Consider the following 16,224-nt stretch of genomic DNA (forward strand, 5'->3'; position numbering starts at 1 on the left):
GGGTAGGGAGTCTCCAGGGGAAAAGAACCAGATACAGCTTTCTGACGTAAGAGAGGCCATTTTAGTCCTAAGCCATTTGTGATCTAAGCCTGCCCACAATGGTTGTCCTTGAATAGGTCTCAGTAATAATGACCTGAAGGGTCAAGGGCAAGAGAAGGAACAATAGCAAAGATAATAAATCAGATAATAAAGACTCCCAGGTTTTTTTCCCCCCAATGGTAAAGATTACATTTTTGAGCTGTTTTGCAGAATTTAAACCCCCTCAGGTGCTCAACCACTAGATCAATTGGAACCAAAGGGATGACGATGTTGACCTTTTCTGACCCTCCTGACTCCAATCAACTAAAGCGTGGACTCTGTTGACCTTTGCACTAATTCTATGCTCAATTCTTCTCAGCTCAGGCTCCTTCATGAACATGCAGGTATCCTTAACTTAAATCTTCCTGAATTTTGCTGTTTGGAGAGACCCTGCTTGGGAAGGGTCCCCAGTGTTCTCCTTCCTTGCTGCAACCAATAAATCCTCCTTCTCCCACTCTTTGGCTTGGTTGTGTCTTTTGGGGGCTCGACACCCACCAAGAGGTGAACCCAGTTTTCAGGTAACACCACCATGCTCGGGACAGCCTCCCACAGCAAAGAATTATCTGGTCCCAAATGTCAAGTGCTGGAGATTGAGAAACTCTGGGTTAGAGAGCATTAGTTGATCCCCAAAACATGGAAAAGCTATGTGACACCACATACTCATTCCTGCTTGATTGATAATATCAAATGACTGGAAAAAAGCATTCATGTCCACCTTTAGAAAAACTATTAAGTCAGTTGTGATGCGGGCCTGTAAGGGAACATTGTACAACCAGTGAACATTATATAAAGGTTAACTTAAAAAATGGAAATGCTAATCATATAATGTTGAGTAGATAAGTCGAATTTGCAGATGTTAGTGCAGTGCACTCTGATAATAACCATGGGAAAATATGTCTAAGATAAAAATACTGTGAATAAACTCACCAGAATGCTATTATTATTCCTGTGTTAGGGTGGTGAGATCATAGGTTTTCAAAAACTATTTTTCTCTATTGAAGATGAGTATATAGATTTTTAGAATAATTTTCCTAAAGATTTACATCTCTTAAACTTGTTCTTGTCCTCATTTCTCTTTCTAATGTAGGATCTAGATCTATTCCAAATTTGTGGAATTAATTAGATAATTAAGAGGAACCTCAGAACTACGAGGAATGATCAAAGAAGGCATCTGACACATCCTACAAAGAAAAGGAGGATTCCCAAAGATATGAAAGAAAAAAAGGCGTGAAGGTAATTGCGACGTGATAACATTATTTTATGGGCTTGGAATGAGGAAAGCGTGCTCTGTTTTACATGTAGCTTTGGAGAAGCAAATAGCTCTAAGAAAAGGAATGCCCTGGGTGGGCATAACTGTCCAGCAATGCTGTGAGCAGATTTCCTTGGCTTCTCAGAGTACAAAATGCAGAAATGTGTTGCAGTGGAAAGTTCCGAGACCTGGGTCCTTGCTCTGACTGAAAGAGCTCAGCAGCCTCCCACATATGGCTCCATCTGTCTGAACAGGATTCTAAAATGAGGACTGTGTCATCTCTGTGTCTTTCCCAGCTCTCCAATTCATTCATTCATTCAACAAATTTTTACTGAGCACGCACTGCATTCTAGGCACTGCTCTAGGTACTTGTGGAGGTAAAAACAAAACAGAATAAAATGAAACAAAATCAGAATAGGACATGGTTCCCGATCCCCAAATAAGCATTTGAACCCTATTTTAGGGGTGGGGGTAGGAGTAAGACAACAGTCGAAAGGCTTTGTTTTGAAGTCACCTTTACAAATAGGTACGTGAAATATACTTAAAGAAAATAACCATGCCCCTTACTAAGACAGTCAAAAGGGAGATCATCATTCTGTCCATTAGTGCTGTTACTATGTTCAGTACATTAAAAAGCAGTTACAGAATTTTGGTCTCTGCCTAAGAGAAACACATGTTCTAAGGATTCAAGTGAGCTAATTAAGATGAAGCAAAAAATGGTATGATGACCTAGTTGAGAGAGAAATACCCTGTATCTTGAATTTAGATCCTTTATTAGATCTTGGTTCTATCCCTTCCCTGTTATCATTAATTTCCATGTTCATTCCCCAAAGGGACAAGAGTGTCATTCTAACATTCTCAAATTACCTTCTCATAAGAGGGAGTGAAGAATGTTCAGTCTGGCCGAGACTTCCTACTAGGTGCCAAAACCCAAACCTTTATTTAAGGTTGACATAAGTCTAGACCAAGACACCCACTAGTCACATACCATAATGTAAACTTTGCCAGTGACATGCTCAGTGCTTTAAGTCAGTCTGTAAGTTTTAGAATTCTAACATAGTTTCCTTTTCTCCGCTTATTACTGAGTCCTTGTATATTCCTAGACCTTCTCGTAATAAAATAAAAAAAAAAACAGCTAACACATACCAGACATTTGCTTCATGCCAGAAACTTTGCAAAGTACCTTACATACATTATGTGATTTTTAGTCTTCACCAAAATGCTATAAGATAGACACCGAAAGTAGATAAGAAATTAAGAAGTAGCTAAAAGTAACATAATAGTAGTAACAGGGAACACACACAGTAAGGTAGCAATGTATATAGTTTTGAAATTATGTCACTTAAAAACATAACCTTTCACTTACTGTACAACATCTGAAATCATGGCAATCACTCCTGTAGTGGATGGGCTGCTACACTGCCGAGAGCCCCACTTCAGGACTTAATTCACCCGCTTGCTGGGAGTGAAATGGGCTGACAGACCTCAGATCAGTGTCTCTCCGGAGATCACCTCATCTGAAGAGAGCTGCCCTACCGAAGACCATACGCCCTTCCCTCCAAGGACTGGTTACAACAGGGGAATGAAAGCCCCAACATTGGACGACCTAGAAGAGCCATCTCAGCTTCAGAGCATCCTGGAGGGTTGATTGGGGACTTCTTAATACGGCATCCTTCCCTTCTTGTATTGGTTCCGACACCATTCCTTAACAAACCTCTCAAATGCTCATGTCCACCCAGAGTCTGCATCCCAGGAACTAAACCCAACCCAACCCAACCCAACCCAAAATGTGTCAAGAATCCCATAATTTCAAAGCTTGGTCAGCCAAGTGATTATAAACTGTGTGAATGAATGAATGAACTAGCTACAAGGAAGCCCCTCTGTGGCCAGTAGATAGAAATGCCCTCCATCCTTTGCCTGGGTCAGTCTTAGATTATCTGAGGGCTTAAGGAACATATTCCTTGCATAAAACGTATTCACAGCGCTAAGTGCCTTACATGAGCAATCTCGTTTTATTCTTCTAACAACCCTATGAGGCAGATACTATTTTGTTCCCATTTTGAATGTGAAGAAACTGAGGATTAGAGTGGTTAATATCATGTCAAAGGTAAGTAAGTGGGATGCAGAGCTGTAATATGAATCCATATCTTTCTGACCCTAGAACCTGTGTTCTAAAGCTGCCTTGCTATAGTATCTCACTGGCTAGTATATCTTGGTTTCGTCCACAGTTCCTTATGCATAGAAATAAATTAATGCTTTTTCCTTGATTTGTTGATTTGGCAGTACTTAAAACAGGCCTTTCCATGAGGGTGGTCAAGCATTTGAAAATGACCTTAAGCTGACTTGAACTGTGCACATAAACTCTACTCTGTTGCTCTGCCTTATAGGGATTTAACTGGCTACCTAATAAGGTGGGAAACCCCAATTCCTTATTTGTATCTGAGGCCACAGGCTAGGAACCAACACATAGTACACTAAGATGCATTTGCTGGTTGAATGAATGAATAAATTAATGAATAAGAAAAACTTCTTCATTTCAAAATTTTAACAGAGAGGGGAAGAATGCTCCTTTACATTTTACAGAGGATTATTGTGTGTGCAGATTTGCCAATCAATGTTTTAGTAGACTGACCTTATGTGTCACCAGAAGAATAATTACTAAGCACACAGAAAACTGATGTTCAATTTTGAACTGAGACGAATAGTAAATGTCGATTAATACTGTACAGAGTCATAGGTTTTAATCAATTCAACTGAATACATGCTGAGCTTACATATAAGATAACGTGAAGATCCAAACTTGATATCAAGGAGATTACATTGTAAAATTATGAGGATGCACACACACACAGATCTTTAATACAGATAACGTGATAAATGCTAGAAGGCAGACAAATAAAGCACTGTGGGAGGAGCCATGAGGAGACTGATTTGGTAAGGGAGAGGAGATAAAGACTTCATTTTGTAGACTGACCGAAACACACTTCTGAACAGTTACTCCCCTACTCAAGAACTTTCAAGAGCTCCCTGTTGCCTAGAAATACAGCGAAAACCCCTTGACATGGCCTTGAAGACCCTGGTTTGCTAGGCCACCATCCTCTAAGTGTGGGGTCATCAATTCATCCTGGTTTTCCCAGGACTTACCCATGTTAGTATTGAGAGTCCTGCTTCCCTGGAGAGCACCTCAGTCCCAGGCAAACCAGGACAGGTGGTCACCCTAACAACACATTTCAGTGTTTGAGGAGGCCAAAGTGAGCCTCTCTCAGATGCCTGCAAACTTACCCTGCTTTCTCACTTCCAAGTTTTTCTTCTTGCCTCATTTCCTTTCCCCAGCCTTGTATTCCAATCCACCTCATAATTCAAGAACCATATTCAGTATCTCCATCACTAAGTCTTGATGATGATATTACCTGTTAATACCACTACTACTAATAATAGCTAACCTTTATTAAAATTCCTGTAGCATTTTAAGTGGATCTTCGTATTAATCTTCACCCTCGATCATGTAAGTTCTACAGTTATCCCTATATTACAGAAGCATAAAGTGACGTTCAGAGAGAATATTGTAATTCATCCAAAGTGAGCTAGCTGACAAGCGGCAAGGTGGAGATTTAACTCAGATCTAACACAGCACTCCATGCTTCTCATCACAATGGTACACATCGTCTCCCTTCCTAGATTCTTCCTGTGTGAAATTAACACCACCTGTAAAATGAATGCTTCTTTGGCCACTTAACACTACAATACACCAAGAGCAATGTCCAGTTGACTTGTTTCGGCTCCCATGCTAGGAGCTCCTTGATACCAGGAGCTAAGTCCAAGTCATTTCTTAATCCCCAAGAGCATGAAAGACATAAAAATATATGTTACATGAGAGACTAGACGTGTGGACAAGTGGAAGAGATTTTTAAACTGAGCCTTAAAGAAAGAGTAGGTTTTAGATGGAGAGGATATGCCAAGCAAAGTGAATACTGATACTAATTTTTATTACTAAGAATATCTGGTGAATTCTTACTCTGCATCAGACCGTATGGCATCCCATGCTCATAAATAACCTATGGAGAGAAATGCTCTTACTATCCTTGTTTTTCCTGTGGGGAAATCGAGGCTCAGAGAAATGAAACCAGTTGCCCGAAGTTACATAGCTGGTAAACGGCAGAGGCAGATTTCAGCCTCACCCTTATGTGACTCCCTAGCAAGAGCTGTGGATTCTGAAGAGAGGGGAGAAATTACAGGGCGTGCCGGCAAAAGCGCCAAGTCAGCTGGTTTAGATGAAGCACAGAGGACACGAAGAGAATGTTAATAACAATAAGGATGATAATGTTGGTGGGTCCTTGTTTTGTCAACCCCTCGCATTCCCTGTGGCATTGGATGGTGGGCACACCCAGAGTTCACACTTGAGCACGTTATTGACAAAGCGCTTTTCACGGTCACCTCTCTCGTTTACTCCTCACAACAACCCTTTAAATAGGTACTGTTATTATCCTCATTTTTGAAACAAAGAAAATGAGGCTTAGAGGACTTGGGTGGCTACTGAAGCTTGATGCCTAGAAAAACATCTTCCAGGTTTGTGACCACCGCCAAAAGCTGATCCCAACAATAGCATCCCAGCACACACCGCACCCGCGCGCCTCCCCCACGTGCGCCTTCCAATCAAGCTTCTCAAAGAGGTTTCAGCTGAAGCCCATTCCAACAGGCGGCGTTCCAGAGAGCAGGAACCGTCTCCACTCTTCCTCCGGAGATTCTGCATTTGTAAGTAATTCAGCGTTTTTTAGGGGGGAAGGGGACCCCAACTGCTCTCTGGGTGTGTTCCTCTTACTGAGGCGGCCCTGTGTGGTGACACGTGATGTGCTAGACGGAGGAAAAGGGCGGTCTGGCTAGGTCCCCTCACTGCTGGCTTAATCCCCACCAGCCGAATAAGATGCAATGAAAGTTGCCAAGAGTACTGTTTAGCTCACAGCAGTGTCCCGTTGGTGAAGAGGCCGCTGCTGGAACTCTGGTCAGCCGAAAGGCTTCTCTTTGAGACCCAAGAGAAGGTGAGGGTGAGGCCTCAGCTCGGATGAGAGCTGGCGGGAGAGCCCGGCCGCCTGCCCGACTGTCTTCTGCCATCTAGCGCTGCTCGCGATGAAAGGTCGCGCTTTTGTTTTTTGATGTTATTCTCTCTTCTGTGGGCTAGGAATCCAGTTATGTGTTGCAAGGTGTATTCTTTGTGGTACATGAAAGGCTAGTCATCTCCCGGTGCTTTTCACTTCTTTTGAAATTTGGCAACGTCTTGATCTTTCGGAAGATGAGTTTTGATACTCCAGTGCGTGGAGAAATAAAAGTAAACCGAGGTGGGTTTCAGATATATTTGTATGAATATGAACTTCTTGGAATCAATTTCAGTTTTTGAGTCGGCCCTTTGACGATACGATGCAGGCTCCTTTAGTAGAATCTCGCCTGTGGTCCCTGTCGTCTGGCTTCTCAGAAATCGGTCCTTTTTATACAATAAGTATTTGGTTTGACAAAAATGAAGTTGGAAAGCTCCAGAGCAATTTTTGAACTTTGGCCTTCAGTCTTAGAAACCGGGTTTAGTGAACATTCTGAGGAAAAAGATGATGCTCTGCACTTTAGAGCTTCCTTGGGAGAAATAATGAGAATATAGCTGTTGTTCCTGTGTACAGATACAGAAGAGCCCTTAACTTCCCGGTTTTATTTTCCTGGAGTCTCCCCTAGCTTCTGAGTGTTGTGTGTGTTATGCAAGTGTCCGGAGGCTTGTTTCCTTGACATTTGAGCTTTGCAAAAGAAAAGGTTTATCTCTATATGATTACTGTTACTTATTCGTATTTATTCAGGAACTATGCCTATAAAGTTACAAATGTGTTGGAATGTAAATAGCAAAAGCACTATATAAGTCCTTATATTTGAATCCATTTTTTCAAAGTCGTTTTAAATTGGTTCAGTTAACTTACTATTACAATGAACTATTTTATGCACAAGCTTAAATTTATAGTAGCTTTAAAGATATCTTTGGAATTTTCACCTCACTTTCCTGTCTTGGCTATAAACTCCTTGAAATATGCTAGTGCCTTTTCTGGTTACCCCACAGAGCACAATGGGTTTGAGAGTCTGGTTGAAACAGAAAATCCTAATGGGCTGCTGATCTTCCAATGTTAACAAATGTCACTTCTTACAAGTGGAAACAATTTTATTGAACAACTTTATTGAAACAGATGGTTATCTGTAGTCTGGGGGCGGGGGAGAAAAGCTTCCCAAATTATTAAAATTTGATGTTGAAGAAAATTTTAAAACCACATGCATATGTCTCCAGAAAGTTAATCTAAAAATGATAGCCTTCCTAGATTCTAGGAGGACCAACAGCAGTTGTAGTTTCAAGGATTCCGGCAGATTATGCTGAGTACTACATAAATGACTACAGCTGGAAAGGATATTCAATCTGTGTTGGGGAAATGTCATCGTGTAATTATTTCTCTTCCTGTGGATATATTGTGATTTTTATTAGGTGCGCATTGTATTTATAAGAACAGTAATTTTTAACATATAAGTACATTGGAGATAAATCGTTTTATAGAACCATTTGATATATTTGTATTAAAAGACAAAAATATATATGAATTTGGGATTAGTTTTTTCTTATAGAATGCATTCACCTGTTTGCTATATGGGGTTATTGCATGCACTGCCTCAATTCAGCATGGCCCTAAAGAAACAGTCCCCAAATAAATGATGATGGTAGTATTGATAATAAGAGAGGTTTACTAGATGCGTGGCACTCTGCCATAGTATCGGTGTGTATTATCTCATTTAATTTGCACTCAATCCTGTGAGGCGGTATTGTTAATCTCTACTTGACAGATGCAGATTGAACTTTTTTGACTTCAGTACTTGCAGGTGGTGATGAAACATTTAAATGAGGGCGATGCATTCATTCCCAGGAGGTTCTGGATCGTTCTGTTCTCTTTCATTTGACTTGCCCTTTCACCTTATCGTTAGTAACTCAGTGAATTAGAGCAGGTGATGATGAAGGCAGTCACTGGTTGGATCCTTAACTAGTTACTTTTTTGGTCTGTTTTCATAATTTCCTGAAGACATGGAGTCTATGCTTGACTGGAGAGAATTAGGATGTGGCCAACATGGGCTCAGTGTTTCCTCAGGCAACAATCAGCTGCGTGGATGAGGTGCAACTGCCTCCTGACTGCCTTTAGTGCCTCACATTACCTCCGTGGTCCCTGGTGTCATTTGCTTTGTGCCCATGCTTTATTCCAAGTTCTCCCGAAAAGCAAGTTAACTAAGCAGCAAATATTTGTCTATGAGAGGTTTTGAATGTGTTAAACTCTGGTGTCTAATACATTTAGTTCATGTGATTTGTTCCTTTACTTATTGTTTGAAAATAATGAAAATTATATAAGATAACATTTTTAAATGGTCATGGAATGCTGGAGGCACATGTGTGAACTCTAAAACTTGGATTCAAAACTACTTTGAGATAAATAGTAAAATTCTCCTTTCCAACCTTAAGTAAAGCAGACATTTTGAAGAGTTTAATTTGCCCTCAATATAGAGGGAAACACAAGGTTGCAGGCACGTGTGGACCCTACCCCCCCCATCCCTGCACGCACGCACACATAGGCCGCATTCCAATCTGGATTCTGATACTTATTTGAAATAGGACCTTAAACCACCTGAGTTTTCTCATCAGTATAATAAGGGAATTTGGTTGAAGTTCCCTTCGTACAGCAAGGTGCTATTAATCTGAAGTTATGACATCTGTTTTCTTTTTTTTTACGTCTCAAGTAGAAGAGGCAGCAAGATTCTTTTCCTCATCAGAATTTTAGATGATAAGCAAAATGCTAAACCTTCCGAGGAAGGTCATATTAAAATGAACTATAATAAATTCAGATACTCAGAGTTAAATCTACAGGGTTTAAAAAAGCACCATCGGTACATGAAGAGTATGGTTGTCATTCTTCATAACGTCACATACAAGATCAAGTCTTCTACCCAGTGTCTTAAAAATATAGTTAAAAGAAAAACGCTAAATAAATTTTAATATGCATGAACACTTCCAATGAAGTTTAATATTTTACCCAACAACCCCGGTAAGCAAAAAAATTCTGTTATTCTATAAACTACTGATAATTGCCTTAACTGCGTTTGATTTTAATTCCATGAACTTGGTTTTCTTATACCTAAGAGGAAATAGCTTAGAGTGTGTGTACTTTATTCTTTGCTTTCTGTGAGCTTTGTTGTTTTGAAAATAAAATCTAGTTTTCCCTAAGGCAGTAAAAATGTTACTCCTTTTTTTTTTATGTTTTAAATTGTAAGGAAATTGGATGAACACTGAGAATAGGCTAGGAATTTGATAACAAAATTCCATATACACTTATCCTCAATAGAGATAACTTCTTCATTAACTAACAAAATTATTTTAGCTTTTGTTTTGAAGTGAATTTTTTATTAAATAACTTGTTAAATTTAATAGAGGAAAAGGGTTTTTCGCTGTCAGATTTTTATGGCCAGTATTAGGTGAATGGAATATCAAGGAATAAGGAATGCAAATAAGGGAGAAAACAGAATGATTTGTATACCTGTAAATTGTCAGTCTTTCCCAGACATTATTCCAGTTAGTTTTGAGAAGAATTCTCTATGGTGGGTTTCACAATTCCTGTTTTGCTAAAAAATAAGCATGCTAAAATGTGGTCACAAGCTCACTGCTAGGCAGGATCTGATTTCAGGTTTGTCTGGCTCCAAACCTTGAGAGCTTTCTCTTTCACCATCTTCTGTGGAAGAAATATATTTTTGTGCAAATATTATTTCCTATCTGTCTTCCCCATTATACTGTATAAACTCCTTGAGAACAGAGGTGAAATTTGCGTCGTTCACTGCGCTGTCCTCTGTCCTACACAGTTCCTGAATCCTAAGTGCTCAAGAAATATGAACTGAATGAACAAACTGGAAATGCTCTAGAAACATAAATCATACAAACTGATTTCACGTCCTGTATTTCAAAACACTTATTTTTCGGCCACTAATCTTTGTTTACTAGGGAGAATAGCTGTAGGTATTTCGTGTTCAAGATGGATTTTAGTGAACGTATTGAGAGGAATATGTGACTAGAATTTAAAATAATTATCTTCCCTCTAGATCCTGAATTTTTAAAGTGAAATATCAATAGCAAAGTGTGTTACAACATCCCTTATTAAAAAGGTTTGCAAATAGGACCTGTTGAACCAGTCTGTTCTGATTGGATCTCATCAAATTAACTCCTAATGAAGTAATTTGCAACAGAATGTCTTCCAAAAATGAAGCATTAACTACCTGGTAATTGTTTTGTTGGCGTCACCCCTGAAACCAAGTGTCTTGTTTAGTCTTAGTGAACAAAATCAGTTAAGTGGAGAAGTTTACTCGCCATTCTGAATGCACTTATTTTATAATCTTTGCACATATGCCAATGCCTTCAGGTCAGAAGCTGTGTTCATTATACAAAGGCTCTTGAACTCTCTTTGGATAAAATACTGTGACCTCTTCTTTTGTATATTTCAAGCTCATTCATTTTATAGTAATTAGCTCAGGGACTTAGTGTCTCAGTAAACATATTCCTGTTCTGTGCTCGGGTACTTTTAAGATGAAGATTCTTGAAATCAACTGATTAAATGTACGCAAGATTAAAATGATCTTCCTAGATTCTCTTACTCTTTAAATGCAAAATAACTTTACAAATTATCACCTTAAAGTTCTTCCGTAGATAGATCTTGTTTTGTGGTCAACAGCATTTCCTTTTTCTAACTACTGGACCACTGTTTTATAAACTTCTGAAACTGACAGTTGTGCTTTTCTCTGAGAATTGCTGGTTTCTATTTTATGCTTAATGCAAGCAGTGGAAAGACAGAGTACTGAAATTTAGATGATACCCATGTAATAATTACATTCTAATGTTTCGATTTGACAGTAATTAGCTTTGCAGTGGTATAGTATTTTATACAAACATACACAGAGAAAACTGAACCAATTTTGTTAAAACCATGGCTCACGTTATGTTGAGGAGAATAAACAAATTTTACTCCAGCCCTCAGAAAGAAGTGATTTTATTCCACACCTTTCATGTGAGATCTTATTAATACTATTCACTTTGTATTTCTAATACACAACTGTTAAAATATTGTCTCATTTTCCCTTTTAATTCTAGATTAGAACACTGAAAATAACAATTTTAGACCCTAATTGTGTTAGTTTTGCTAATTTTTGTTAATCTCAATCACCATAAAGATAATATATAACCACTATAATCCACTTTTAAAAATTCTTATTTGAGCTCTAGTGTTTTAGAGATGTCACCTTTGATCTTACCTGTTGATCTTACATGTTAATCTTTCTGTTAGTCTTCTATTTTCACAGGTTCCTCATCTTTATTTTATCTTTTTGCTTATATAAAAATAATTCATCTTTGCTGCTAAAGCTTTTTTAACTTAATTCAGGGTATTTTATGTTCCAGGTCAATTTTGGAACCATTACGGCCTGATGTACTTCTTGTCACTATTTTTAATAGTATTTTCATTAAATGTTATTTTTTGCGGCCATTTTAGCCCATCTTTTTATTCCTAGTATCTTTTATTCCTGCATGTATATATGGCGCATCCCGTTATTTGGCATGACTAGATAGTACTGGTTAGAGACTTTCCTACCAGGCAAAGCATATTTTTTTTCCATTCCATAGATGGTGGTGGGACAGTCTAAGAAATTCCTCCCTCCCTCCCTCCCTCCCTCCGACCCTCCCTCCCTCCCTCCTTCCATCAAATAGGATAGAGCATCTTAAACTTACCAGGCCCTGTGCAAGAGCTAAGGATCCAGTATGAATAATATACCTTCAGTCCTGGTCCCCAAAATGTCCTGCACTTAGTAATTACAGGCGGTCACAAATGCAGGTAAAAGGGATGGCAAGTGATAAGAACTGTGACAACAAGGCATTGAAGGAGCTCTGGGTTCTGAGGGAGACAAGGGACCAACCCTGTTGACTGTAGCCATGGAAGAGTTGAGGGGAGATGAAAATCCAGCCTGTGCTTTGAGAAAGCAGAGGGCTCTACCAGGCAGAAAGGTGGGAAAGAACATTGTGAGGAGGGCTTTGCCAGTAGCAGCTCTGAACCTTGGAGGTCACGCTGTGTCAGAAAGGCTGGACCCTGCTCAGCAGCTTCACCACTTGCTGGCTCTCAAGGCTTGGAAAAGCCACTTAACACGTTTCAGCCTCAGTGCGCTTGTCGATCGTGTAGATTAAATGAAATACACACCAAAGTCCAGGTACAGAGAGTGACACATCATAGATGCTCATTAATTTTAGTTTCTTCTGCTATTCGGGTGTTCAGGGATGATCAGTAGCTCCATGAAGCTGGAACAGAGACAGATGATTGGTGAGGAACAAGTGAGTGACCAAAGGTAAAGCTAGAAAGATAGGCTGGAGGCAGGATTGTGAAGAGTCATCTATTTCATGCTTCTGTTTTATCTTAACATCAGTAGACGTTAATGAAGTCGCAGAAGACTGATGTGATCAGAACTCCTGTTAAAATTGGATTTCTTGAGACCTTCTGGAAGACGGACTGGGAGAAAATATTGCATGTTCCTCCCATCTGTCTGGAGTCCACTGAGAATCCATTTGGGGTGTCAGCCAGAGATGGTGAGAAGTGGGTTCCAGCTACTTAGAAGGGGAAGCAGGTTGCTGGGACAGCATATGGTGATGGCCTGAGTCACACTGTATCCCAAGAGGGACTGACCTGGGAGGAATAGCTGTGGGTGGTCCCTGAGGCCTTGGGAACCTCATCATAATTCTGAGCTAAGACACAAGATATCTACCTCCAAAAGGACCATCATACTCTGGGCAAGGAGCGCCTGCTTGAGCAGTGCCCAGCGTCAGAAAATCAGGATTAGCCCCATCCTCCTACACTGTATGTCTGGCTACCACTACCCCAAGGGAATAAAGAGTTCTCCTTTTCTTTCATCTTCCAGATCTTATTACTTGTGCTTCTTGATGGCCAACTCTAATCTAGAACTATGTGGGGACAGAGATTGTGGATACAGTCCCTGAGATCTTCTCTGTGAAACAGAAGAGACCTTTGAAAGATGGTAGTGGTTAATTCCCTATTAAACACCGTATTAAAATAGTGTGACAAAGTTGTGGGAAGGTGGTTATTTTATACCAGGCTGACAACAGACACTCATTCATTTGCAGGTAGCAGCTAGAGGAAACCCACAGTACTGAAGATAATACGTGTGTCCCTCTCTCTGCCTCATTCCTTTTTGAGTGAGGCCATAAAGGTGACGTTTGATATTACTAACTTGAATGATAAAATGTCTTCTAGCACTAGTTTGAAATAAGTTGTAATCTTCTCTTAATCAGCTTTTCATAAATTCTGAAAACCACAAGGTCAGAAGGAAAACAGGGATACTGTCTACTCCTTACCTGAACTCTCAGAGAGCTAAAACATCTTTGTATGAGGTTAAGTCTTAATACATGTGAAGCAGTAGTGTTTAGTATAGATTTTATATAACTGTTAGGAAACGTCATACCGAAAGGCACAGAGAAATAAACATCTGGATGCGGAGCTATCATATTTGGAGCTCAAAAGAATAGAAAAACACCTGTGTTTTTTAGACTATAAAATGGTAAAATGTGTCTCTTTTTTGCCTGCAGTTCACACAGGGAAACAGAAACCATTCTTTGTATTTCAGGTATAAAAGGTGTGAGATAGGAGTTAGGGACTAATACAAAATTTAGAAGCTCTGAGGAGTAAAGGTCAGAGACACCTCTACTGAAGTCAGGAGAGCCCACACAGAGATCTTGGCCAAAAGCTTCAAAGCAGGTGCGAGCCTGCTATTAAGGAGGCAAAATAACTGTTAATGAAGTAAACTAGTTGGCAATGCAGTAAACTAGCTATTAATGAGATAAGTTACTAGCACTGAGCTGTCATGGAAGACCCACTGCAACAGGAACCATGGCATTCTGCCAATTCTGAAATAATCGCAGGGACCCCCTTTTTTTAGATTATTTTATTATTGTGTTTAATAGGGAATATCTCCAAGGCCGCCTCCTGGATTGCTTATAACGGTCCCTGCATTTGGACATAACTACCCTAAGAAGTCAGGAATGGCTGAAATTTTTCTCTAGCCTGACAGCTCAAGATCACCAGTGGCTTCCTGGCCGACTGTGTTGAGAAGGATTCTGAGCTGCATTTGAGCTCAGCATGGAAGACTGCTTGGTTTGATGTACAGTGGTTAGTATGGTGTAGAAGGGGCTACTCTGACTTGCCTTCTACGTATTTGCCCTCTGTGACTTCCCATTTTAATCTCCCTACCTTCCAAGTAGAAATGATTCTTTCCTGCTAGGTTCTATGTGACATGTTAATTTAACATCTTTGTTCCTATGTCTGCAGTATGATAGACTGCACATTAATATGTGTATGTGCCTATAAAACACAAAATATAATATGATTTCCAAGACAAATAAGAGATTGCTTTGTTTCTTAGATCTTTGAAATCTTTTCTTCTCTTGCACACATGGCAAATCCTACCGATTCCAACAGGGACCCCTGAGATCTTATCAAGATGGCTGAGTAAAGGTCTCACCCCCTGTGACACTCAGTCTGATGAAAGTGGAGTCAATTTCAAACACACAATATTATTACATCTGAGGCCGGGATCTCTTACCCTCCCCATGCTGACATTTATTATCTGCAAATATCACAGCAAGCTGCAATACCAAAGTGGCTGATTGGAGCTACTCAGTAAATAACATTTGATGAAAAGAAAACTAGGTGGTAAAGAGACCCTTGAGAAATTAGAAAATAGCTGTCTAGGCTTTCAACCTATTTATCGTTTGTGAAGGCACTGAATATTACAGCACGCCTAAGAACCAGCGACAACCTGATTCCCAGTGCCCAAAATACTGAATCCAGTAGTGGAGCAATCCAGCTTGAGGAATTGTTCAAAGTTGAGTCAAAATAAGCTTTGATTAAGGAAGTAAAAAAAAAAAAAGCTAATCTTCAAGTTTAACAGAAAGGCTTAAAAGAGCCATTACAAACAACATGAATTATTCAGGCTGGAGATATTGTGACTTGCCTTTTGTACACAAAAGGCTCAAATGTCTGATCTCAAACCCAGTGCTAATAAATTGATTTATACCAGTTGAGCCATGCTTGGACGAGGAAAAAAGATGAGCCTTTTTTCCTTAGTGCCCTGACTCACAATATGTAGTGAACTTTGAGCCCCTGGCACTTTTGGTACTGGGTTAGGGTGGGAGAGAAGAGACCTCATGCAACAGACTTTTGTTGGGGCAAATAAATTCTTCTGGAAATGTCACCCCTAAATCACTTCTACATATAACCTCGGGCACTCAAATGGAACACACCAGTAAAATTGCACCCATGTGCTGCTTCAAGTGCATATCAGGATAGGTGAAAAATACTGTCACTAGAGCTTGGTATTAAACATTTTTTCATTAGAGCAAATAACAACAGGCCTCCTGTAGCTTTTCTGCTGTAAAACCCCATCTTTAACAGGAAGATTTCCCTAATTTTCCCCCCAGGTATCCCTTGTTCTGAGTTCTCATAACACTTTGTACATCCTTCTCTGTACTGGTCTGAGAGGCATCGTGTAGTAACCAGAGCATGAGCTTTAAAATCAACCCCAACTCCAACTGGGCAAGTTACTTCTCTTCTCTGCATCTCAGTTTCTTCGTCTGTATAAAGGCTTTATGTGAGGATTTATGGGATATTGGCAGTTGCCCAATAAATGAGAGTATTTTTCTATGAATCAAACTGAAATCAAAGAGGTCTTAGGCACAGGGTGTACATCTCACACAGGATACCTTCAGCGATGTGACTGGCACATAGGAGGTGACATGTTTTGAGTGA

The 16,224-nt window shown here is 39.7% G+C and overlaps 1 long non-coding RNA gene across 1 annotated transcript; it reads left to right on the plus strand.

Moving 5' to 3' along the window:
• Positions 1–264: 264 nt before the first annotated feature.
• LOC115859152 (uncharacterized) lies at positions 265–6,064 on the plus strand. Its single transcript, XR_004041937.2, has 3 exons — positions 265–422; positions 1,166–1,311; positions 5,894–6,064. It is a non-coding gene; the product is annotated as an uncharacterized lncRNA (long non-coding RNA).
• Positions 6,065–16,224: the final 10,160 nt, after the last annotated feature.

The sequence above is a fragment of the Globicephala melas genome, chromosome 11 (assembly GCF_963455315.2).
Source record: "Globicephala melas chromosome 11, mGloMel1.2, whole genome shotgun sequence".
Lineage (NCBI taxonomy): Eukaryota > Metazoa > Chordata > Mammalia > Artiodactyla > Delphinidae > Globicephala > Globicephala melas.